The following is a 27,592-nucleotide window of genomic DNA, read 5'->3' as shown; positions in this document are numbered from 1 at the left end:
ATGGTTTTCCAAAGTGGCTGCACTATTTTACATTTCTACCAGCAATGTATGAGGGCTCCAATATCTCTACACCCTCACCAGCACTTGTCTGGTTTTTTTTTTATTATTATATTCATCCGAGTGAGCATGAAATAGTATCTCATTGTGATTTCAACTTGCATTTCTCTGATAACTAATATTGTTGAGTATCATTTCATGTGCTTATTGGCTATTTGAATAATTTCTTTGGAGAACTATTCAGATTTTTAGCTCTTTTTAAAATTGGTATTTATCTTTTCATTGTTGAGTTGTAAGAGATTGTCTTTATATAGTCTAGATAGAAATCTCTTATAACATATACATAATTTGCAAATATTTTCTCCTACTCTGTGGGTTGTCTTTTTCACTTTCTTCATGGTGGCCTTTGAAGTATGGAAGTTTTTGATTGCTATGAAGTCCAACTTATGCAATTTTTCTTTTGCTGCTGGTGCTTTTGGAGTAATATGTAATAAATCATTGCTAACCCAAAGTCATAGAAGTTTATGCCTTTGTTTTCTTCTAAGAGTTTTATAGTTTATTAAATCCATTTTTAAATTATCAATTACAGTTAGATCTCTAATCCACTTTTAGTTAATTTTTATATATAATATGAGGTAGGTGTTCAACTTCATTCTTTTGCATGCAGATATCTATTGTTCCAGAACCATTTATCAGAAAAACTATTCTTTCCTCTATTGAATTGTGTTGGTCCCTTTGATGAAAATCAATTGACTATAAACAGGAAGTTTTATTTAGGAATTCTTAATTAGAATTAATAATTCCACTGATTTATTTGTCTTTCATTGTGGCAGTATTACCCTGTCTTGATTACCATAGTTCTTTAATAATTTTAAAATTGAGAAGTATGAATCTTCCAATGTTGTTCTTCTTTCTCAAGATTATTTTGACTATTCTGCATTTTCATAGGAATTTTAGTAATAGCTTGTCAATTTCTATATTGAAACCAGCTGGGATTTCAATAAAATTTGTAGGGAATCTGTAGATCATTTGCAGGTAAATGTTAATAATGAAATATTCTGATCCATGAACATAGGATGTCTTTCCGTTTATTTAGTTCTTTAATTTCTCTCAATAATGTTTTGTTTGTACAAAACATTATTGAGAGAATGTATATATAATGTTTATATATGTACCAGTCTTGCATATTTTGGTTATGTTTATTTCTCTGTGTTTTAGAATGTACCAGTTTATAATGTACCAGTCTTGCATATTTTGGTTATGTTTATTTCTCTGTGTTTTAGAATGTGCCCACTGTTGCAACATAAGCAGCCAAAGAGGGAAATACAGAATGGCCTGGCTCCTTCTCCTAAACTCATCAATAAGGCAATTTATTTCTTCTCCTCTGAGGAGGGTGAGGAGAGGAGGGATGGAAAGAGAACTGAAAGTGTTATTTTAATATAATTCTCTCCTAGGACCTGAAGTTCTTTAAGGCAACGTGACCAAAGAGAAATAGCGATTCTCTCTATTAAGGAGAAACAGATTCTAGATCGGAGGTGACAGTTAAAGGAGAAGAAGGTATCAAAAATAATTTCCAAGTTTCTGTGTGAACAGTTGGATATATAGTAGTACTATTAGATGGGGGAACATTCAGATTAAACAGTTTTGGAAGAAGAAATTGAGATGGGTTTTGGACAAATTAGATTTAAGGTGCCTCTGAAATGTGTGAACAAGGATGAATGTGTAGTTAACTGTATAGATATGGACCTCATAGAAGGCTAGCAGCAAGGTTAATTTGGCTTAATTAGCATATCAATGGTAAATGAATATGTGCAGAGCAGTTGGAATCATCTAGGGAAGTTTATATGAGAAGAGAACCTAGAACTAAGTTTTAGGAAATTCCATCATTTACTGGTGAGGTTGAGCAGGATGAGTTGGGGAAGTCGAAAAGAGGTAGAGATATCTATGGTCGGAGGAAACAGGAGATAGACGTGACCTGAAATCAAGAACAGAGAATATTTCAAACAGGAAGGAGCATGTCGAATACCATAGAAAAGTCAGGTAAACAGAGCTAGACCAAATTTGGTGATATTGAGGTCATTGTTGACCTTGGCGAGAACTATTTTAGGGGATTTGTGGTAGGCTGGGAGACAAGATTCCGAGGAGCTAATAAAGGGACGAAAGGGACGAAAATAGAAGTAGTGACTGTGAATAAAAACATAGAGTGGTAATGGGTGGGAGAAATAAGTTGAAGATTTTTTTTTTTCTTTTTAAGAGAAGAGAAACTTAAGAATGATTAAACATTGAGGGCAAAGAGGCCACAGAGAGAAAAAGGATGAAAATGAATTAATGTGGTTGAGCATCCACAGGACTAGGTTCTTAAAAAGGCAGTACTGTCAGAGGATCCACGGTACAGATGGATAGATTATCCTTTTAAATAAAGAGATCATCTATTCTTCACTCTGGAAGGATACGACATGTGTTGATGCATGTACCTTTTAGGTTTGCTCTTTGCAAAGGCTTCAGTGTTCACTGTAAAGGAGGAAGATGAGGTCCCCGATTGAAAAGGATTGGGCAGGTGTGGGAGGCTAGAGATTTAAGGACAGTAGAGAGCTGGGCGTACTACTCATGATGAATGGAAGAGTGAGTCAACAAAAGAGACATCACAGTATTGCCAGATGTTATTGAGGGCTCGGTGTTTGTGTGTGTCAGAGCAGATATTATTGAGGGAGAGATAGGCAAGTGATGTGATAGACCCTAAATGCCAATGACTGGGGCAATAAACCAAAAACGGAGATTAGTGGGCCTAGACTAAGGTCCCTGCTCACTCTTTCTTGTTTCCAAGAACAGGCTAAAATTAGTAGAACCATCTTCCACGTTGGTATTTGAGAAGGACTTGATGATTATGGGCAACAGTAGCCAACTGCTCATCTTTATTTCCCCACGAGGCTAGACAGTGCTTCCAGTTTTGTTCTCTTACAAAGAAAGAGCCAAGGGCAGCTCTGTAGAACAAGGATTCCTACCTTAGTTTACCCTTCCAGCTGCCTGATGTTAACAGCCCAGAGTATTTTCTTACAGTCATATGATTGTAACTACAATTCAGAATAAGATTCCAGACAGGAATTCGTGTCATCCAATTACAAAAGGTCATTGCACTAATCCTGAGCTGGAATGGGGGTAGGGAGAGATGCAAATAGCAAGGCTGATTTTGTCAAATGGTATGCAAGGGCATGTGGCGAGCTGGTGGTCTCCACCTTATATCCTTGGTTGTGATCAGATGTATGGGGGAGGAAGCAGTTACACTAAAAGTTACCATGAGGTTAACTGTATTCAATAGCAAGCCTTCTCTAGCCATAAAGAATTCCAGAATGCTGTGGCAGCCTTGCTGTATTACCCTCCTCCTCATCTCCTCCTGGTGAGACTTTTATGTGTGTGTGCCTTGGCAACCTCACAGTTACCCTGTGAAGCACATGGCAGTGGAAACATTTATCACATTATGTGCTGAAAAAAGTAAAAGAAATGGGAGTTGGCTGAACTGAACAAGTAAAGCAGGACTTGTTGATCAAGCAGTTGAATTAACTGTCAGATAATACGCAGGTGGGGAACACATTTGTCACTGGACTAAAATATTAGGCATGTTTCTTTCTGTATGTGTTTTAAGGAAAATTAGTTGTCTTAAAATGTTGTAAGTAAAAACTCTTAATGACGGGGTATAAATGAACACTTTTGGTGGAAAATCAGAATGTATTTCAATTACTATTAATCTGCCATGCTTCGTAAATGTCCAATATTTAGAAGTGACACAAGCTCATTTTGATTAGGATGTTTGGAAATATTTTACTTTCAAGTAATTGACTCAGGGTAATAATAGTCGAAAGTATTAACAGCCTGGTCATGGTAATAATAATAATGATAATGATTATTGTAGCTACCATTTATTAACTTTGGACTAGTCACTCTGCTAAGCACTTTGCATGCATTGTATCTGTCTAAGCCACACAACAATCTTGTGGGCTGGTGCTGTTATTTTATGGTATTTATTTCACAAAAGTCTATTTAACCAGCAAGCAAACTGGGCAATACTAAAATTTCAGGGCTGGAATTCTTCAGTATATCTGTCTCTAGAGTCCATGTTCTCTTGTGCTGTGCCATTTCCTCTGTGACTGTACTGTCTCCATGCCTCCGTTTCCTCTGTATAAAATAAAAATATTTAATAGCATCAAGCTCGTGGGGATTTAAAGATTAAATGACCCAATACATGTAAAATGCTGATAAAAATGCCAAGTACAAAGAAAATACTGGAGTCAGCGTTAGTTGTTTGACTGCACTAGAGGAGATGTATCTATTAGAAGTTTTGCTACTTGTGTTGTCTCTCCTGATAATCTGTCAACTTGTTCTTTGAATTGCCTTTCTTGCAGTCGCTTGAATAAGGCTGACCTATCCACCAACTCTTTGTTGAGATCAAAAGCTAACATCAGCTAGCTGGTGCACAAGACTGCAGTTTATAGAAATAGAATAACACAAAGCCTATATGGCTCAGAAGGAAACCACATCCGTAGCCATGATTTTGTAACAATGTGCTTTATTCGGCTAAACAAAGTCTGTGAAAAGGAAAGGTGGTGTTCGGCAACAGGCTCTTTGAGGAGAATGTGGTTCATTAAAACCACAACTTTCTAACATGGGGCAGCAAAATCAGGACCAGAATGAGAAACTTTGTGAAGGTCCATCAGTATGAGGATTTCTAGGATGTGAAATTAACTACAAGTGAAAGAAACCAGACAAAAAGGGAACATTAATGAATCTAAATAATAGCTTATTTTTTTCTTATTTTTATTTTTAATCTCAATGGAAATTGTTTGAATGCTTCATCATTAAGTATAAGTTTATTTTGTAGGAAAATTTTAAACCACAGATTCAATTTTTAAAAACAGTCATAAGACCATTAATTTTCTGTTTCTTCATTGGTCGATTTTACTAAGCTGCATTTTCCTAGAATTTGCTTTCAAATATGTTGTCATAAAGTTGGCCATGACATTCTTTTATTATCTTTGAAATATCTGCAACATTTTTAGTTATGTCTTCTATTTTACTTTTTATTTTGCTTATAAAAATGTTCTCTTATTTTCTTGATAAAACTTGCCAGTGTTTTTTCAACTTTATACGTTTATAAGAATATTTTTAATTTTATAAAAGCCAACTATATTATTTGCAGATTATTTCTATATATATCCTAAACCTGTACTAATAATTTTTTACATTCTCCTGTTACTGTGGGTAAACTATCTGTGCTCAAAGCTAAGTCTAACCCCTTCCTTTGTGCAGTAAGTTCCATTCCTTTCTCCTACCCAAAGGCATCGGTCTGACAATTCTCCTTTCTCTCTCTACATCATCATATTCCTGCCTTGTTATTGGAATATTTCCATCAGCATAAAACGTGTTCTTATTTCTTTATCTTACAGCAACAACCAGACAATATTCTCATGACCTCACTACTTCTTCCAGCTGCTTCCCTATTTCTCTCTTTCCCTCTACAGCAAAACTCCTTTTGAAAGTTGTCTGCACTTGCTGTTTTCAATGTATCCTCTCCGTTTTTACCTTGAACCCATTCTAATCAGGCTTTGGCATCAACCCCTGCTCTGAAACTCCTTTTCTCCTGGTCATCAGCACAGCTAAAATCTGGTTGTCATCTCTTGGTTCTTTTCCTATGTGCCTGCTCTGTAGCATTTGACACGATTGTTTATTCTCTTTCCTTCCCCTGCTTCCAGCACACCACGCGTACCTGATATTCCTACTCTACCTCTGGCTACTGTCTCTCCATCTCTTTCGCTAGTTCTTTCTCATCTCATCAATGTCTAAAATTTGAAGTATCCTATGGCTTAATCCTTGGACTTCTTTTATCTCTCTGCACCACTTTTTGGTGATGTCATCTTGTATCTGGGCTCCAAATATTAATGTATATTCTAATAACTCCAAAATTATATCTCTAATATCTTTCTTCAGCATACCACTGTTAACTTCATTTGCTACATGGCCACCATAAACCCCAATATGACTGGTAGACCAAGTGGCATTTAGGGTTCCTAGAAGTCAGAGTTAGTTCAAAGCCAGTGCCTCATAATTCCCAAGGGGTCTGGGTGTGTCCTTTTCTCATAGCACGGTCATGCTCATAAATACCTAGAATACATATATGTATATATACACATATATACATGTGGCAGTGTAGTAGGCTCTACCTTCAAATGAACTTAGCTTCTCCTCCTTTAACCAAGGGATTCTAGGCTTATCTGTAGAAACTGAGTGAGAGTCTATGACACTACATTGTATTAACTCATGCCTGATTATTAGACTTGAAATTGTTCTTATTTTAAAGATCAAGTAACATTTTAGTAAGCTGTCTCTGTATTTCATTCCTAGAGACACTAATCAATTTGCTACTGCCAAAGGTATCTGCAAGTTGAAACTCACTGATTACCACTTTATTCCTTCTGCCCATTATGGTAAATGCATCCATAATGTCTATTAGTTAAGCACTGACACTTGGCCTCTGCAACTGCAGGTTCCCATTGAAGAGCAGGGAGCACATCTCAGGGCAGCATCTCCCACTTCTGTTCCTACAAAGGACAGCAACCAGAGAGCTTCCCCAAGATTTTGGTTCTCTTCTCACCAATGTGAGAAGAGTATCCTTAGAGCTCTCTCGGGGAATATACTGTGGGTCAAGGGTAGTGGTGTGGGAATGTAGGTCGCATATAATAAATCTGTTCTAACATTCTTTATCTCCCCAAGACTTTTGGACCTGCTGTTCTACATTTTGACAGGGATATTCTGGTGTCTCAATCCCATTAAATGAAGACTCTCAGAGTCAAGTGTCACTCAACCAAAATGAACTATTAGAACCACTTACTATCAACGCATTCGATCCAGAAAGCACTCATAAATACATCACCATCAACAAGTTTGGTCCTTTCCAAAATACTGTTCCATCCTCCTTGGTCTAATACCCTTATAATACTTCCAAAGCATTCCCCATGTCCTCTCTGTAAATGTTCCAGTGGCTCAGAGGATGGATCCCACACCACAGTACTGAGGGACAGTAACCATTTGGTTTCCCAAGGACCTGCTCAGTCACCACAATCAATCGCAAGTGATGCTTGGATTAATCACATGCCAATGCAGGTCATGGATCAGTAACAATCCACTTCCCATTAACAAGTAGCTTAACACTCATGCAAGCCCACAAAAATGACAAAATTAACCATAAGTGCTATGTTAATGGTCTGTTTCATGAGACTGTTCCTAGTGACAATATCTTTATTAGTTAGGGTTCATCAAATACAAAGCATATCAGTTTTTAAACAAATTATTTAATTTAGTGAATTATTAATTATGTCTAAAATTATTATGTATGTAACAGAAAAAGGAGAGAGAGAGAGAAGGAGAGAAAGAAGGAGAAAGAGAGAAAACTCTAAGGTGTCACAGAGGTAGCAATTGCAGGAAGCAGCTACCACCATTAGTGCTGGGGGCAGGGGACAAAGGGGAGAGGTTGGAAATTTTAATCCCTAAAGCTGGAGAAATGAACTCAAGTGCTGAGATTCAGACTTCTGACAAAGTGGCTCTGCTTAGCTGGTGCCATCATCGCATGTGTGTGTGTGTGTGTGTGTGCGTGTGTGTGTGTGTGTGTGTGTGTGTGGGCCAGGAAGTGGGTGATGAGGATGATTTCACCAGTATTGGAAGAACTGGATTCAGCTGCTATTACTGAAAGAGACTGCAGCTACCAAGGTGAAAAGCATTGCTAAGGGGGATACTCATGGGAATAAGAATAGTTAGGAAACAAACAGAAATCCTGCAGCAAACAATTGGCAATACTTTGGGGCTTGTTCTGATGTTGCAATCGAGCTACGCTTTAAAAAAAGTTATAGTGTAGAAAATCACTGTTAAGGCAAAATAAAAAATAAATTCTTAAACACAGCTGAAAATAACACACATCCAATATAGACAAAAGAGTGGTAGAAGATGTCACTTTTCCATTCCTCCTACTTTGCATGCATGTATAAAAGCCAAACATCTGTATGTCTGCATATGTACGTAAGCAAAACATTTTGCATTCATCTATATAAACACACAATTTATATTTGCTTCCATATGATATTCCTTGACTAGAAAATTAGTAAGAGTATAATGTCGAACTATCACCTTTTATTGTGTATTTATCTAGTATACTTTGGAATGAAAAATGTTATTCTGAAAAAAAGGGGTTGTCCAAATACAGTTTAATTTTTCAAGAGCTGTAATGGTAAAGAGTTGTTAAATAAAGTTATATGAGATTTAAGTGTGGTTTCTGGGGAAGAAGAAGTAAATAAAACTGCTTTATTTTCAGACCACAAATATATTTATCTTGAAAATCTTAAGGAAAACCTTATAAAATTGCTCACTAATATGAACTTAGCAAAGTTGCAGGGTGTCTGGTTAATGCACAAAAAAATAATTGTATTTCAATTTATAAGCAGTAAACAATTGGAAATTGATATGTAAAAAGTATCATTTATAATAGCAATAAAAGTATGAAGTACTTAGGAATGAATTTATAAAATATGTGAAATTCATATACACTTTAAAATACACTTTATTAACTGTAATATTGCTGGAAAAGATTAAATATGTTAATATTAACTTATCATTAATTTAATATAGTCAATTATCAAATATATTAAATTAATATAATATAAATATTAATATTAAAATATTAAAGAATTATATTTATCAGAGGAATGTAAAATAAAACCAAAAATAGATACTATATAGGTACACTATAATGGCTAAATTAAAACATACTGACAATACTGTTGGTGAGGATGTGAAATAACCACACAGCTCGCACATTGCTTTTGGGAATAGAAAATGGTACAGACACTTTGGCAAACAGTTTTGCAGTTGTTTATAAAGTTAAACACACACCCACCATATAATCCAGCAATCCCACTCCTAAGTATCCAAAGAAATAAAAACATATTCATATCCACACAATAAATTATACAGAAATATTCATAGAAACTTTGTATGTAATAGCTAAGAACTGGAAACAAATCAAAGACCCATTAAAAGCATTATGCTAAATAAAAGAAGCCAAATACAAAAGACTATATGATTGCATTTACCTAAAATTCTAGAAGAGTCAAAACTACAGTGATAGAAAGCAGACCAGCATATTTTAAAGTCTGGAGTTTGGGGAAGAGAATTAACTGCAGAAGGAGAAAGAACTTTTTGAAGTGATGCAAATATTCTGGATCATGACTGTGTGGTATTTCTATAACTGTGTACATCATTGGATAATCTCAACAAATTGATCGTTTAAGGTTGGTGGATGTTATTGTAGATAAATTATTCATTAAAAAGCTGATTTTTAAAAATTTGTAGAAGAAAACTAAATTGTCTTTCATGAAAGTGAGAGTAATATACCCTTTTATTCAGAAGGTAGTCTAATGCCTCTTGTTACTTTCTGAGGACTCAGAGTGAGAAGACAAAATGAAAGAGAATTAAACTCTCAAAATTTTCCTTAGCTTTGGGGAAAATAACCATAAAATATAAGTCCATGTGTTCATTCACCACGGAAATAAGACTGTCTTAAAGCATATTGTTTTGTGTTTTCGGAACATATTTCAAACTCCCTTAAAACCCCATTCTAAAATTATTATTTTAGGTTCCGTTTTCACTTGATATTTTAATAATTGGAGTGTCAAGCTTAATACTATTTATTAGTGAATATGTAGATATTCTGTGCTGTGTCATCTCTAAAAGAAAAAAAAAGCTCCGTTTTCTATTGCTTTTATATGTATCTGTCAGAAATGACAAAAATACACTTTGCTTTATTTTGTTATGATTCTGAAGTTTGTGGAAGCCTTTACATTTATAATATGATATTTGAGAGGAAGGCTTGTTTACTTTAAAGGATAAATGGCATTTGCTTAGCTGTATGTGCTATACTAGGTTTATACATATATATACATATATATATATACATATTAGTGTAACTTAATTATACATATTAGTGTAACTTAATTTAGTTTTGACTTATTTAGACAGTAGGTATTATTCTTTTTTTTTAATTATTATTTTTTGGATGACAAACTGAAGCTAAGAAAGATGAAGTGATGTACTCAAGCTCACAAAGCCATGAAGTGGCAGAGTGGGAATATAAACAAGACCTGTGTGGCTGACTCCAAAGTCCACCTTCTTTTTCATCCTAGCACACACTGCCTCCAAAACTAAAGAAGTGAAGGATGAAGGGGAGAGAAGAAGAATGATGTCCTGCTCTGGGGGATAGTAAAAATCTATGGGCTTCAGAACATATACTTGTCCCAGGCAGAGAAAACCTAGAAGTTCCAAGCGTTCTGAGCACCAGGAAACACCAGTGTTTGTGCAGCACAAATTAAATCAGTTTCCCTGAGGACAGACCCGGGATTGATATATGTTTATGTGCGTATATATCTGTGTATGTAGGCACACATTGTATCAGTCTGTTCAGGTTACCGTAATAAAATTCCATGGCCGCCTAAACCACATTTATTTCTCACAGTCCTGGAGGCTGGAAGTCAAAGGTTGGAGGAGGGTGGGAGTAAAGGTGAGTTCGGAGGCAACAGGGCAGTGGTTTCCTGACTCTGGAGCTGGATTTCCTGGGTTTGATTCCCTAACCTTCCCTTCACTAGTTGTAACACTTGGGGTAAATATATATAATTTTCTCAGTGCCTTCAGTTTCCTTATCTGTACAATGGGGATAAAAGTAGAACTTATCATTTAAGGTTGTGTGAGATTAAATTAATCAAATCATGTTAAGCGCTCAGAACAGTGCCTGGATAATAGAAAGTGCTCGATGAATGTTGGCTCTTGTTATTGTTTTATTATTAGTAGTAGCAGTCGTAGCACAAGGAGAGAAGGAGAAGCGGCAGTAGTAACAGTGCTTTAGACGAGAAATGATTGGATGCTAAACGAAAAAAGTCGCAGTGGGGAAGGAGAGGGGAAAGAATTTTGTGTATTATTTAGGTGTTAAGTCTTGGTAGCACTTTGATTTAGGAGGGGGTAAGAAGATAGCGTGGGCACTGGCTAGATAATGGTGCCCTTTCCTGAGATGGGAACCACGGGAGGAGACACTGATTTTAATGGAACAGTTGGTTTCAGGTTTGTCTATATTGCGTTTGAGACACATCTGCTGTATCCCCAGAGAGATTCCCATATTCAGTAGGAAAGGTGCACAGGTTGGGCGTTGGGAGACAGAGACGGGATTAGATTTGAGATGAATATCTGTAAGTCAAGAGTATATTTACAAGTAAGGACATCTTTTAGGTGCCCCACATTTTTAAAATTGATAATTGGGAAAATAATTAGAAAAAATGAGAGCAAAAAATAGCTTAAAATATTTTAAGCAGAAGAGGAGAACAGAGGTCTCAGGACTCAGCAAAAATGCAATGGAAGGTGCAACCTCAGGAAGAGGACATGGTACACCGGATATCTCAGGTGGAACCAATAATGTCCACTATGTCTGTCAAACTACAGAAGTAGATTCATATTGACTAGGTAATATCTGCATTTCCCAGACCATGGAAGGAAGAGTATACAAAGAGGAATTTTTACCTTTAAAGTCACAGATGACATTCCAGTGTAAGGTGAGGGAAATGTCACATTTGAAACCCATGTTGCTTTTGATAAGTTTCTTTTGAATACGAGGCCAAAGTAGTTCCACCGTGTATAATGCTAGCTTTGTAAGAAGAGCTGATTTATTTTAAAGCTTTAAAAGAAAGACCAAAAAAGAAAAAAAACAAGTACATATAATTATCATAGAAGGCTCTAGAAATTGATCTAGAAATTAAACACATTAGAAAAATTAAAGAAAGTAAATATAATTGTTCTGGGGTCAAGAGTTTCTGTTCCTCTGCCAGAATTAGGTAAAAATTAAAAAACAAAACAACAACTGTGCAGTATATTTACAAAGCTAGATGTGTAAGGCATATAATATTACTTTATTCCTTTTAAATCAAATTAAATTGGGCTGTAAACTTCAATACCACAGGAATAATGGTAAATTTATTATGAGTTATTATAATTGGGACTTCCTCCCTATTTACAAGTGTTAATGCAAAAAATCTTTGGCCGAGTAGGTGTTTTGGGGCTTCATTCTAGTGAGCACTAAACACCCCAAGATCCTTTAAATCCAGGGGTGCTGTTGCTCTTTTCCATGCAACCCTCAGGGTCTAGGAATCTGAGATTTCAACCTCCAATCTCATTCCTAGAGAAAATATACTTCAAGAATGAAGGGGAAAATCAGAGATGATTTTAAAATGAAGGAAAATTACTGGGTATTTACCCCAAAGACTTGAAAACCCGTATCCGAAAAGATATTTGCACACCAATGTTCGTAGCAGCATTATTCATGGTGGCCAGAACATGGAAGCAACCGAAGTGTCCTCCAATAGACGATTGGCTAAAGAAGCTGTGGTACATATATACAATGGAATATTACTCAGCCATAAGAAGAGATGAGATACTGCCATTTGCAACAACATGGATGGACTTAAGATAATCATGCTAAGCGAAATAAGCCAGATGGGAAAAGTTGAAAATCACATGATATCACTTATATGTGGGATATAAACCTAAAAGCAACAAATGAACAGGACAAACAGAGACTCATGGACATGGACTATAGGCTGGTGGTTAACAGAGGGTAGGGAAGAGCGGGTAGCGGGGAGGTAGACAGGGTAAAGAAGGTCAAATATGTGGTGACAGAAAGAAATCTAACTATGGGAGGTGAACACACAGTGTAAATATATATATGCCTTACTGTTTAAATACATACATACATACATGCATGCATACATAAATAAGGGAAAAAAATAAAATGAAAGAAAATAGAGAATTTGTTGCCAGGAGATCTACCTTAAATCAATAACTAAAGGAAGTTCTCTAAATAGAAATTATGTTTAATGGTTGAAACAAAATTATTACACTGTCTGATATGGTTCTAAACATATGTAGAGAAAACATTTATTAAAGTTATAAGTGGACGAGGGTAAAGGTAATGTTTCTATATGTCACTTAAACCGCTGGAATAGTAATATCAAGTAGACTTGACAATCTTGTTGAAAATCAATTGACCATAAAAAAAGGGTTTATTTCAGTATTCTTAATTTTATTCCATTTGTCTTTATGTCTGTGCTTATACTGGTACCACAGTTTTGAAATTAGGAAATGTGAGCCTTCCAATTTTATTTTTCTTTTTCAAGATTATTTTGGCTACTCTATCTCTTGTGTTTCTATATGAATTTTAGGAGCAGCTTGTTCATTTTTGCAGAGAAGTCAGCTGGTATATTGATAGGGATTGTATTAACTTTATGGATCAATTTGGGGAATATTGTCATTGTAACAATATTAAATGTTCTGATCCATGAACACAAATGGCTTTTCCATTGGTTTAGGTATTTAATTTCTTTCAATTATGTTTTATAGTTTTCAGAGTTTAAGTTTTACAACTTCTTTGTTAAATTTATTCCTGAATATTTTATCCTTTCTGATGCTATTTTAAGTGGAATTGTTTTCTTGATTTCATTTTTTATATGATCATTGCTACTGTATAGAAATATAATAATTAATATTCATATTTTTATATATCTTGCAACCTTGTTGAACTCATTGATTAGCTCTAATAGTTCTTTAGTAAATTTCTAGAGGATTTTCTATATACAGGATCACATTTGGCAAATAGAGATAGTTTTACTTCTTCTTTTCCAATCTGGAGGCTTTTATTTAAATTCCCCAGTGAGGACCTCTCCTACGATGTCACTTAGAAGTGGAAAGAGTGAACGTCTTTGTCTAGTTTCTGATAATCACCATTAAATATGATGTTAGTTGTGGATTTCATGTAAGTAACTTTTTGTATATATTTTTAACACCAAGGCAATCATACCAAGTTTGTTAATTTTTAGCTTGATTTTCCACCCAATATAACCACAAACATTTCTCCATGTCATTAAATAGTCTTCTGTATGTCACCGTAATGCCTGCACACAATTCTGCTGTATGTAGTCACCTTTTAAAATTAATTCTCTTGTCATTTCTCTAAGGTTAGTTATTCTAAAAATGATTCTATAAACTCAGGTGGTTGTATCTATGATTGTTTATTTAGGCTAAGATCTGAGAAGTAGCATATCTGGATCAAAAGGCATAGATTTTTCTAATTCAATTTAATATTTATTGTACTCATGTTTTCCCTCCAACTGAGTAGTCAGCTTCTTTTAGAACAGAGTCCAGCTTTTACTTCCGGGTGACCTTCAGAGGACCCAGGACAGAACCACTCACCTGAAAGTGCTTAGGGAATATACTTAAGTGACTGGTATCTCTTTGCAACAAATTGTTTATTCTTAAACATCCCCATTGTATCTAGGATGTTTCAGTGTTTTCCTTTACTATGCTTTGATAATTTAAAATACCATGTATACGTATCCATTGATAACGTTTTTATTTATTGTTTTTTTACATCCCTTATTCAACTGTACTTTATACTGATTACTTCTATGATATCTAGTTATCAAAGCTATTTCAAGTCTTTCTTTTTTTTCTTTGTATTCCAGGCTGAGAAGAGAGTATCAGGAATTTGGCCCTTAAGAATACATTGTTTAATAGTGCAGGGCTTGGTGAGTAAATAAAGTTGGTAGAAAGTTTGGTTTCTTTTAAGATTATAGCTGGATTGAATGAATATCTTTAGCTTGTCTAAACAATCATCACGAGAAATAATGAAATCTTGCAACTAGATACACACAAATTGACTGAGAAATTGGGTGTGTGTAGTAGACAGTTTGCAGAGGTAGGGTTGTGAGAAACAAGCTGAGTTAAAGAATGGAAGGCAAGGAGCCATTTGAAAGAACAGGAAAGGGGCCAAAGAAAATTCATGAAAATCTGCACCAGATGAATCAAACAGGAAAAGATAATGATTATTAACTGTTAACAGTCTGAACTTTCATGCTAGTAGAGTTTATTATAAATTTCTGTTTGGGGATCACTGCGCTCAAGAACAAATGACATTTTGTTTTTAAAAAAGAGAAAGACATAGTCCTTGTGTTGAGCTCTGTTTTACTCAAAGTTGTTTTCCAAGGAATGCTGTAAGAGTCTTTTTGAAATGCCACATTTCGAAGCCTGAGGTTTCATGTCTATATATAATTTATCTCATACATTAAAAGGGAAAGATGCTTTTATGAAAATTTACTCACCTGTTAGCAAAGTCCATGCCTTTTAAAGTTCATAAATTCTAGGGTTTCTTATCAAGACATCTACATCTGCATCCCCAGCTTCTTAATAAGGAACGTAAACATGCAAAAGATTAGTTCATTTACTATTTATTGAGATGCAAAACGGCTATGCTATGTCGACCTAGGCAGCAAAAGGTCCTCTTGCTTGGTGATTTTAGATTCCAACTAGTGAGATAAAAATACATAATGATGTAGTGTAAAAAATGTATCGTGCAGCTTTATATATCTGAGCTGCTTAAGACCAAGGCCACACCAGAACACTGAGTACCTATATAGTATGTAGAGATGTTTAAAGGACCAGTGGGGATAGTGGCTAGAGAAGTCAGGTCAAACAAGAGTATATCCTGCTGTGCAAAAGCCAAATGTTCTGAATGAGCTGGGGGCTTGAGGAGAAAGCATGAAGTGGCCAGGTATGATCTCCAGTGTCCCTTTATTCCCCTTCAAATTATAATCCAAGAAGCATATTTGTCCCCTCAGTTTAGGAGAAAGAAAGGAAAATTTCAGGACATGATAGGCTGGTGTAAATACTGTAATGAGGGGGAGTGGGGTGGGGTGGGGGCGGGGGCGAGGATGCAATGAAAAAAGAACTGAAAGCTGCGGATCAGCACGATCAGCATGACACCCAAGAGTTCATCATCATCCTCCAGAGGCACGGTGCTGCCTTTGGACCTGGAGCAGTCCACGCATAGGCTGGGAAGGGGCATGCTGAAGGTCGACGGACTAGTAGGGGACCCAGGGTACGAGAAAGACACTATCAAAGTAATCAACTACCAGTGTGTGTCTTCCACTTTGATCTAATTTCTGGATTCTGAGAGCCTTTCTTTTTATTTTCATAGCTACTACTCTAGTAAGAATATCACCTACCGATGTCTGGACCCCTACGCTAGACCTTGCTTGGCATTCCTTACAAGGCCTTCCCTCCTGGTAGTTAACCATTCTATATATAATATATACTATTATATATATATTTTATATATATATATATATATATATAATATGATTATGTAATATGTTATATAATAGATATAATATATAATGTAATATATATAATCGATCTTTTCAAAACTCCACTTTCAGCATATCTGATCCTGCCTACTTGATGTTTCTGCTTCAAGTTCATACTATACACATCGTTTTTAAGAGCTCCCAGAAACACTCATGAAACTTAATGTCACACAGTTCTTTTCTCAGATCTTTAGCCCTTGCTTTTACCAAAGTCAGAATTTTTATTTCTGCTCTGTGCTTTTGCTCAGCTGTTTTCTCAGCCCCACTTCCCTCTGTTTAGATCCTACTCATCCTTCAAAGCCCAGTCTAAATCCTAATTTTAACTTGAAACCTGAGGCTACATACTTCGGCTCACAAATATATATTTGCCAAGGTATAAGTCTATTAACTAGGATGCTGAGAAAGAAATGACCTCATTTCACATTCTATTGGATCCGATAGTTTCATATATTTCCATTCTGCTTTTCTAACCATAAACATTCTGACAATGAAGGCCATTCTGAGAATCCTGTACCCTGGACAGTGCTGGGAACTGGAGCAGTTAATACACAGCGCATGCTTGCTGATGGAGGAAGCCATATTGAAGGAGACAAAATGTTACAAGGATGCAAATGATAGGAAAGTGATCAAAAGTTGAATGGCACTAGGCAGAGATAGTTTCCAAAGAAGGTAATATAATTTTGTAAAGGTTTTTGTTTCTTCTTTTTCAAAGACTTAGAATGGGAGGGAGGGATAAAAAAGAAAAATTCAAAATACTATGTTGTCCACTGTGTTGTTTGGTACGTCCTAAAATGGAACCTGGAATATTTAATGGACCCCGAAGTGTGCTTTCTTTTATGCCTCAGAATCCCTGTTCTTATTAATAGTGGCGATTATCCAAGGGCAAAGAATCTGTGGTCTTTTTGACTAGGGATTAGTTTCCAAAAATAAAATAACTTACTAATTATCATCTGTTCTGTCTTCAGTCCATTTCTGCCACCCAAAGCAATGAAGGACTCTATTAAAAAACATTACTATTTTATTAAAAATGCTAAATTGATTTAGTATTCTGTTTAATTTCCCAGTAGATTTTGAAGAGATTATGGAACCATCTGCATATGCCTAGAAGCGGTAATAATAATAGCAGGAGAACCTGCCTAAGCTTTGGTGGCCCTTTCTTTTTCAAAAGTGACCTGAGTCAGGTCATTGTCTTTACTGATTAGTTATAGTCTTTAATCTTCTTTCAAACTGATAACAAGGGAGGCTTAATTCTCTTTCAGGACAGTAAAAAGGAAGGTTTACCGAGATAAATAGTTTATGTAGACTACTTAATGGGCTCATTCAGCAATTAGGATTCAGGTAAATGTTGAGCCCATTCATTCCTAACTTGTTTTTTTATGTGCGGCATATTCTTTAGTTGTCTGGTGAAACTTAAAAACCAACTTCTGTTCCAGTTATAAAGCTATCATTTCTTAGCTTCAAGCCTACTCTTTTAAAATCCAGTTTGTGATGCTAAGGCTAAGACTTTGCCAACCACATTTCAGCACGGCCACCTGGCTCCCTGCTAGGCTATGCCAATGGAGGGTACTAGCTAGAAATGACAAAGAGGGAGAAGAGATTTTTCTCCTTCTTGTTTGTTTCCTGTCTGTTTCCTTACTGTGCAATACTCTTTCTCCTTACCATCAGCTGTATCTTCCCATAACAACAGCTGAATTAATTTTGCAGCTTTTCCAATACTTGCAGAGTTGAGTTATGGTACCACCTCAAAGACATCAGCACCAGCTTCAGAGGAGTTTGAGTTTCAGCTCCACTGGGTCTTTCCTCTAGACCTCTAAATTTTTTTAAAAAATCACCTCTTCCCTTTGTTCTCCCAGACCAAGGAGTGCGGGCCGCCTTTTCCAATTGATACCTCCATAATACCCTAAGGCAGTGGTAGGCAAATTTTTGTAGGTATTGCCTATAGCTGCTTTTGTTCTAAAAGAGAACTTGTGATGACCATATGACTGAAAAGCTGAAAATATTAGCTATCTGGCAATTCGTACATAAAGTTTACTGAATTCTGTCATAGTGTTATTTTTGCCTTTTTAGTTAATAAGTTTACCTGGAACTAAAAATTTTTGTATTAAATTCTCCGTTCAAATAATTGATATGGTTTCTGTCTCCTGCTTGGATCCTGATTGATATGAAAATTGGTTCCTCAAGTGGTTTCAGGAACTAGACACTCCAAATGAGAATTTGAGAATTTGTTTGATCATGTTCTTGGATTTGAACACAGTGCTGAAAGTATGTACCAGTAATCCATGACATGCAATGTCATGTCGTTTAATTAAATTATCACCTACGATTGACTGTGATGAAGTATCTACTAAACAAGAGCCTAAGAAGCTACTGGACTTGACCATTATGGCAGTAATGATGACTATAAGGAATTTGGTGTGGATGAATTTTCCGATTGCACTGGAATTCTTGCAGAAAGAAAATAGCAGACTCAGAGACTCAGAGAGCTTCTACTGCAGCCCTAAAAGAATATTTTATTTTTTTGTAGCCACAAGGCTAACATTGCTGAAAATCAAATGTAAAATTTAATTGGACAGGAAAGAAATTCACAGCTTTTCTAAGTCTCTCATGTGCAAGTTCTAAATTTCACTTGGGAAGAAATGTACCCCTATTAGCCTGGTGAAATCTATCAAGCCCTTCTCAGACTATTGCTTCTTGATGTATAAAATAAAATGTATAGAATAAAAAAACTCAATTATATTGAAATACAGTAACATTTTTTTTAAAAAACATGTTCTTTAAAATAAACACTAAAGAATAAACTCTAGCAGCAGTTCTTATAAGTGCCATCATCTTGAACACTTTTATGAGATAGCTACATCAACTATAATATGAAATAGCTATGATTTCTGTTATTGACAAAATCATGGGTAATGATAATGCTACTGTGGGTTATTTATTTATTTATTTTTGCCCACATTTTGTCGCAGGAACTGCTAAGTTTCAGATAGAAGTTAATGGAAATATAGATGTATTTTTTTCTTCTCCAGGTTCACTAATCTTCTGAATTACATCTGTATACCCCAAATCAAGAATCCCTGTGGTATGGGTACCGTTGAGGAGTTAGTGGGATAGGTATTCTTAAGAAGTTTTGAATTAATTATTTAATAGTAACTAGATGAGAACCAAGGCTGTAGGTTTTATTCATTTCCTTTTAACTCTTTCTACTTACAACCCGCCCTCCTATCCTTCTTTATTTTTTACCTCAGGAATTTCTCCCTCTAGGAGACTGGGTGAGGTGCATCTTCTACGTGCATCTATGTGGCGCCCAGAACATTTGCCAGCGCACTTATGACACAGTACTATTAAAGTACTTTACTGTACTCTATACTTTCCCAAAGAACTATGATACTATACTGCCTGTTTACTTTTATGTATTCTTCCCACTAGATTATAAGCTCTGTGATATTAGAGACCGCATTTGACTTGTTTTTATTAGAACTGTAACAGGGGGCCCACCACCTAGTAGATGCTCAATCTATATTTGCGAATAAACAAGTGAGTGAATATATGAATTCCAAGGTAGAAATAGATTTTCCTCTTATTCATAGCTAAAAGTCTTGGCAGGTATTTTATATAAATGTTGTTTTATGTAATGTTGTCATGAGTGGAGATAGAAGAGAGAATGTGTATAAACATGTCTGTATAAATATGCTCACCATTGGAAAAGCAACTCAGACTTACTGACAATGGTGCACTAGACTCATCACCTATTGGGTGGCCACTGTTGGTTGCCTACCTAGCAACTATTCTTCCATTAGTTCCTTGCAAATGAAATTATGCTTTGTTTTATAGTAGAAGTATAATATGCACATCAGGGGAGACTGGATCGTCCCTTAGTTTGGGGGTGGGAGATGGGTCTTAATTAAGCTGATCCAGTCATAGTAATTCCCTTTGACAGTGTTGGGTTTAGGCATGGGCATGTTTTGCAATTATGGGCAATAAAATGTGATGGCAAGTCTGCTGAGGGGTGTCTAGAAAAGGATAAAAGGAGGTGTATGGGAAGCAATTTGGCCGTTTCTCTCCCTTTTGGTATGGTTATATGAAGAGATGATGCCTAGAGCTCAAGCAACCAAAGTGTGAGAATGAGGGGAATAGTTGGCACACACAGAGTGGCAGTATGAAAAAATGGAAAGGAAGTGGGTATTGCTGATGTCATTGAAATGCTGTATTAATCAACTGCCGCACTTATTATACAACAGATATCTTTTTTGCTTAAGTAACTTTGTGATTGGCTTTTTTGTTACTTGCATTCCAAAGTGTCATAACCACATCACCTTCTTAAATAAAGGACGACTTTACCGATGCCCACGCACAGATGTGATAGGGATTCTCTTCTGCTCGAGATCTTGACACTTAAAAGTAGCAGAAGTCTGTCATAATATGCAGGAGTTCTTTTAGAGTTCCAAATTTCTAGCAGACCAATTTAGAGAGTAGGTAGTGTGCTGGCCATTTCTGAAGCTCATCAAATGAGAACATTTAAAGTTGGGTGATACGTATTTGTAGAGGAACTAACCCCAAACACCTTTTTTAAATCCAAGTATGCAACGGTGAGGCATTCCTCTGCAGCATGTTATGTGTTACCATGTTATGAAACTGGCTTTGACATTTGGATGTCTACCATTTGGTGAGTGGTTAGTTATGAAATGCTATTGGTTCAACAGATTATACTTCTGGAATAAAGCCTGGACTTCTGGGATCTCTTTAGTGGCTGGTTTATTTGTATTTCCAAGGCCATTTTTCCAATAAGCCAACACAATCAAATTACATGCAGCTTTGAAGACATTCTACCTTACATTTTGACATTTTAATTAGGACTTTAAAGAGATAGTAATCACTGCCTACAACTTCCCTAATGTTACATAGAAATGGGTCCGTTAATTAGGATCCCAGAAAAACCACTGCATACATTTCTTCTTAATTGTTTTTCCAAACTTCCATCACCACATCTCTTGGCTTCAGCTCAGACCAAATCAAACAAACAGCAGGGAAAGGTTCAATCTTTCCAGCCTTCTAAAAATCTGAGGGTGCAAATAAGGAAGTCAGTCTGTGTCTGTCATCTAAAAATGTATATTTCATTCTGCTTAAGATATTTTTCTTTCATTTCAAGATTGCTTTTGAAAGGAAAACCTTGCCAGTTCATTTCATTAGATCATTCTCTATGAAAGCCATTAGGATCCTGTTCACCTGATCCCTTTGATTCTTGTATCTATACTTTGTTTGTCTTTATCTCTTCTAGGGTAACATTATTAATGGGTGGTCCCACTAAGGAATTTTTTAATGCTCTCTGACTGCATTCAATCCCTTCTAAGTGGATTTTACAAGGTGGAAAGAAAAATGAGTCCATCTATTATTGAACAACAAAGGGGCCCAGGGTGTGATAGCAATTTAAGAAATGAATTCTGTACTGTTGGGTGGATTATGTGTAACAGGATGCTCACTGCTTCACCAAGCCTTGCCCCTCCCTATCCCTTGGGTCAATATCCAAGAATGGAAATGTGGTAAATGTCTGAGTTGTTTGTCTAGCACTCTGATGTGTTTTGACACTTTCAGGAGGGAGAGGTGGCTGCTATTTCCCAGAAGGGGTTTAAGGAGTGTAACAATATGCCACTCCGTCATTCTGCCAGGCAAGTACCTTTTGCCTCACTTTTGAACCTGATTACATGTATCTCAGTCTCCAGCTGGGTGATCGGTTGTAAGATTTATCTCAGTTCCTGAGATCTAGATGTTATAAATTTTTTAACTTAAATAGTTGGGCTATTTCTCATTAATTTGAAAGATATCCTCAATTTGCAGCTTCATTGATGATTTCTTTTTCAACATCCTGATAAATGTATTCACATCACTCTTGCTCATTATCAGAGGTAAGTTTACCCTGAATCAAATGAAACATAACCTTTACGACCCCTCACTGCCATGAGCCTCTCCCAAGTCTCTGGCAAGAGCTCTTGGCAATATGTCCACATGATCACGTTTTTTGTAAAACTTGAAAATATAAGATAATCTAATAACACTTAGTTATAATCACTATGTACTTTCACGAATGATTCTGTATTTGCAATTTTGTATTCTTTTTCTTAAAGAAGGATCCTTTAAACTACATAACCTTTAGGCCTAACAAACCTGGATCTGTCCCTGCTTATTACATAAGTACTTTTTTTTAAGGGGGTGGGTCCTAGATTAGAAAAGAATGATGTGTCCAGATAGTCACAAGGTAGCTTTTTAAGGTAGCTGTCTATGCAAAGGAATGTCCTCGAGGCACACAGTTTGTTTGGCAAGACTTATTTTTCCTATCCCCACGTTTCCCTGATATTTCTCCAAATCTGAGACATTTCTCTAATCTTAGGGGTTTAAATCAGTTACGATATGTGTGGCACTTAGGACAGTGACTGTACATTGTTAAGTCCTCAGTGAATGCTAGCTATAATAATGATTGTTATATTAATTTTCTCCAAATTTTGCAGCCTTTTATATATCTCATTCTGCCACTCTTCACTAATGAGACCAATTCTATTACTATCACCCTGAGAAAGGCATCATTTCCCAGATGTATCAATTGATATATTTTTTTATGCTACTATAAATATTTGTCTCACAATTTTCATCCATCTGGAAGAGTAATAAAATAAAAAATTTTAATGATAGGCCACTAAAAGTGATAATGGCTTAATACAGTGCCCCAAGGTGACACAGTGGAAGAGCATAGGGGCCAAATGTTGACTCTGTTATTTATTAGCTATATGACCACCCTAACTTCACTTCCTTCATCTGTGAAAAAAAGAGATAATACTTATTTTACAGGGATGTTTTGGGGAAAGTATGTAAAACACATATTACAGTGTCTAGGATAGCCACTCAGTGTATGGGCATCATTATTGTAATCAGACCACTCTAGATGATGCAATGTCTGAACCCCAAAGAAGTCACCTTTAATGGAGAAATTCAGATGTTTTTCTGTCAGTTGGGGAGAATTTTGCAGGCATAGTAATTTATCTAATGTTTCCTAAATCTGATGTAGTTAAAATTTCTATACCTAAGATAAAGGCTGGAGAACAATGAAAAGATAATATTCTGGCATACTTGGGAATGCTGATAAGTCATAAGCTCACTTTATAGAGTTTCACAGCACTTGGACTAGAATTCTAAATCTAAGTAATGGACTTTAAAGCCTAGCAGGATTTAATAAAAATGTTATCAGAATGAAATCTGAATTTATTTGCCTAATTGATCTAACCTTATACTAGATTTCTATACAGATTTAAGTAATAATTGGTAATGGTTTATGATTAATGAGAAATAACTTGCCAGTAAATATATTCCTCAAATTTCTTGAATTTCATTCCATCCAGTTCTTTTCACAGTCAGGGATTTAAAGTATTGATTTCTATCCTATCTGGAAATTTTAAGAAAAATATCTATAGTATTCCCTTAATTTGTTTGAATAAACTATTCATTATTGTTTTTACACCAGATGTATAGATTGTCTCTTAACTCCTTTTTTAATGGTGCCTAAATTGATAAAATATTCTCCTAAACTTAAAGATGTCTGTAGTTCTAAGGGTAGGCCAAGTTGGGTATACCTATGCTGACACACATGAACAAAATGGATAATGTGCTACATAAGAGTGTATGTAACCCTTTAAAAAATAAATATGTCAAATATGAAATGTGTAAAATTTCATATGAACAAAATGCTCAGAACACAGTAGATGCTCAATATATATTTGTTAAATGAGTGAGTAAATGGACTTAAATTGAATTAAGTGGAATATTTTGGACTTGGTAGGAAAAGTCCATGAAATATCCTGAAGAATAGGAATCTCTGAGCCTCTTACAGGAGAATTAGAGACTTTTAGAGCTTAGAAAGAAATTTAGTAACTAGATAGGGCAACCACATCTTTTTATGCTAAGCAGATAGTAACTTACATAAACTAGTGATGTAACCAGGAGATGGTATGGAGGGCAAAATGAAGTGTTCATGAAAACATTCATTTATGCCAAATATATCAGTAGATAAAATCAGAATCTATGGAAAAATATTAAGAAAATGACTGCTGTCAAGGACAAAATTTGGTTTCTTCTCAAATTATTTGTGTTCAACTTTGTAGTTATCAATTTCTTTCAGTCCTACTCCAAAGGACTTTCCCGTTAATTTTGTTATAAGGAAAACCTATAGCACTGTATATTGTCTGAAAAAAAAGATGCAATCATGGTTAAAAGGTTTGGAAATGTCTGTCTTTCAAAGGTTTCTGTTGTAACAAAGCACAAAAACCTGAAGCACAAAATTGACCTGACTCCAATTACTGTCAAATCCCATTAGTTGATCATGGAAAGAAGGGAGTACCAAACAAAAAGGCACCATACCTCTGCAGTTGAGAAACACCCCACTGTAAGAATTTGGGTTCCTAGACTGTGTGTGTGCATGCGTGTGTGTGTGTGTCACATAGTCATAATTCTTTAAATACCCGAGTTGTTCTTTGTTTGAGGTGTTTGGCTTCCTTAACCGAATGCAAAGGTACTTGTCTACAGACTCTAAGAAGCAGATCATAGTAAAGCTGGCTATGTATCAGGTCAAATAACTGGTCAGCTTTTTAGGTCCCAAAGGAAATTAGCCTCAGCCAAATTTTTAAATTCCTTTGAACATTCTCTGGGCTGGTTCTTTTTAGAGGGGTTCTTTGCATCAGCAGCAGTCATGAGATCAGGAGTATCCCAAACTAATTCCCTTTTCATCTTAGCTTTGAAAATCACTGATGAATGAGTTAGACTAGACCTTTGGTTGATGATCAGAATTGATATGGGATCCCAGACTAAAATTGCATTGTCTTAAAACAAGAAATATACTATTTATCTATTCTTGATGGTGAGTGAAAGGTTGAGAAAGTTACAAAATTCAGGTGCTTCAACAGCATCCTATGAGTCTTGCCAGCATGAGACCAGCGAATACTGAAGGAGAGCTATAGCTACAGGTGGAAAATATTAAGTTACTATTTTTGTACTTTTCTTTCTAGTGCTCTCAAGAGTTTGGGCAGAGATATGACTATAGACTGCCACCCTTGCTGTACCAAAAAAAAAAAAAAAAAAAGGATTTTGAGGAGAAAACTGAATTCAGGATCTGGACTCATAGAGGCAGGCCTTGTGGAGTAAATGTTAGTTTTTCAGTGAAACAATATCTACAAATTGGAATTAAATTGATTTGATGGCTCTGAGGCTACTACCTTTTTAAAAGAGTTTTGGAATGTCTATTTGTGGTAGAGATATGAGGTTCACAATAATATTTGAAAAAAGTTAGGCATATCAAAAGAGAAATTTCATTAGAATATTCCCAGTCTTTTCAAAATTAATCATCCACCATCTTCCATCATAGGGGAATGCTGAATAAATAAAATGTATCTTAAGCATGGCTGGTATACCCAACTGGAGTGCTAATTAGAATGTTTTGCCAAAACATCCATTTACTTTTTTAGCCTGAGGGAACTGAACTAGCAAATAGATGTCACTTTTAAAATAAGCACACAAATGTCTTTTGGGTGTATGCTAAATGAAAGATTTAAAAAAAAAAAGCCAACTTTTATTTACATAAAACTCTTGTTAATATCCTAGAGTTAACTGTTGCTTGTAATATTGAGATGAGGAAGATGGAGAAATATCTCTGGCATTTAGCTTTAGGCTGGACAAACCACATTAACTCTACACTTTTATTATAGTGCATTTTTCCTTTCCTGGATTTCAGTCCTTTCAACGTTTTCTTTCACCAGAGACCCCTGCTAGGAATTTCCCTAGGTACATACAGTAATTAAGAAGGCTACGCAATGTAGAAGTATTCTGTTTTTCTGATCTACATGTCATTTGCTTGTACCAGCCTAGCCATTCTATGATCATGGGAGAATATAGTTTTCCAACCTCAAAGAATGTGTTTTATTAATTCCTTTTCAAATTCTTCTCGTTCAGTGAATGATTCAGAAAGAAAACGCTCAGATTCAGGTGAAGGGAGTCATACCAAATACTTGCCAGACCACAAAAACTTCAGCTGCCTGGTCTTAAGGCTGATTTCAGTTGCTTAAGAATTTGGGAATGAAAACACTATTTGTAGTAAACTTGTAGTAGAAGTTCTGCAAATGTCACGAGGCAGGGATTGTGTCTGCCACTTATTCAGTTGAAAAACCATTTAACCATCAGTCTGCTTTAACAACAACAACAACAACAAATGTCATCATCATTAGATTGTTAGACCCTCCAGTAACTTACAGATTTCGGGGTTACAGTCCTTTTCCCTGGAGATGCTGAAATTCTGCCCTGACAGTCCTGCTGAGGGGAGGACGGTTTATTCTGTCCCGTTTGCGCTTCGGTCTTCACGCCCTGCCTCGGGGGTTCTCACATGTGAGCGAGCCTCAGAATCACCTAATGGCTTGTTAAATTATGGATTGCTGAGCTCCCCCACAGCAGAGTTGCAGGGATGGCCTGAGAATTTGTGTTTCTAAAGATTCCCTGGTGTGGTCGATGCTGCTGGTCTCAGGGCCACACTTTGAGAACTGTTGCTCTAACCAGCCACCAATACCACCCCCCATTCCAGAACATTCCACTTTTCTTTTGTTCACAGATGATACATTTTTATTATCTTTTTCCCACTCACTTTTAAACAGGATGCTAAATGTGCCATAGGTCAGCTTTGCCATATAACTTAATAGCTTTCAAAATAGCTTTTCTCTTGTATTATTCACCCAGGCATTATAGTAATGCAACTAGTCACATCAAGATAGTTTGATACCTCCAACTATGACAGCCATGCTTCTGAATTATGCAAGCTCAAACAGACAAGAATGAATCAAGGGTCATGGTAGAATTATGTGCTGGGATGCCAGCTTATTTCTGTTCCACGATGGAGTTCTCCTCCCCGGTGGTATCATTTACTAGTCGACCCAGCCTCCAGCTATCAGGAGAGATGTTCCCTGAATATTTGTTTCGAAAAAACAGTAGGGTTCATGCATTTATGCATTTATTGTTTTCAAAGTATTTTCAAATCCGCTATGCCTAGGTTGTTTGAGAGATCTCGAAGTAGATCATCTAGTTGGTCATCACCAGCAGGCAAGAGGTGTAAATATAACCCATGCTAAGTGCAGTATAAATGCCAAGGAAGCAGTTTATCTTGTTAAATTCCACCAAGGGCAAGTGACACAGCAGCTGCAGACCTGTCCATGGTGGCCTTGGGGTACACGCTGGCACTTTGAGGATCTTGGCTCTGTATCCCTGGTGGGAAAACCTCACATGTGATCAGAGCTACAATTATA

The 27,592-nt window shown here is 36.1% G+C and overlaps 1 protein-coding gene across 2 annotated transcripts in view; it reads left to right on the top strand.

The window, feature by feature from the left end:
* The window catches only part of DIO2 (iodothyronine deiodinase 2), a 196,293-nt gene that overhangs the window by 16,283 nt on the left and 152,418 nt on the right, over positions 1 to 27,592 (top strand). Inside the window, exon 1 of one of the 2 annotated variants that reach the window (XM_039883950.1) lies at positions 26,498 to 26,684. The exons of the other annotated variant lie outside the window; for it this stretch is intronic. The gene's annotated coding sequence lies outside the window, so the exon portion shown is untranslated. Of the gene's footprint in view, positions 1 to 26,497; positions 26,685 to 27,592 lie in introns of those variants that run through there. 2 annotated transcript variants of the gene reach the window in all.

Source organism: Pteropus medius, unplaced genomic scaffold, assembly GCF_902729225.1.
Source record: "Pteropus medius unplaced genomic scaffold, Ma_sr-lr_union100, whole genome shotgun sequence".
Classification (NCBI taxonomy): Eukaryota; Metazoa; Chordata; class Mammalia; order Chiroptera; family Pteropodidae; genus Pteropus; species Pteropus medius.
This window is presented reverse-complemented; position numbering and strand designations above follow the sequence as displayed.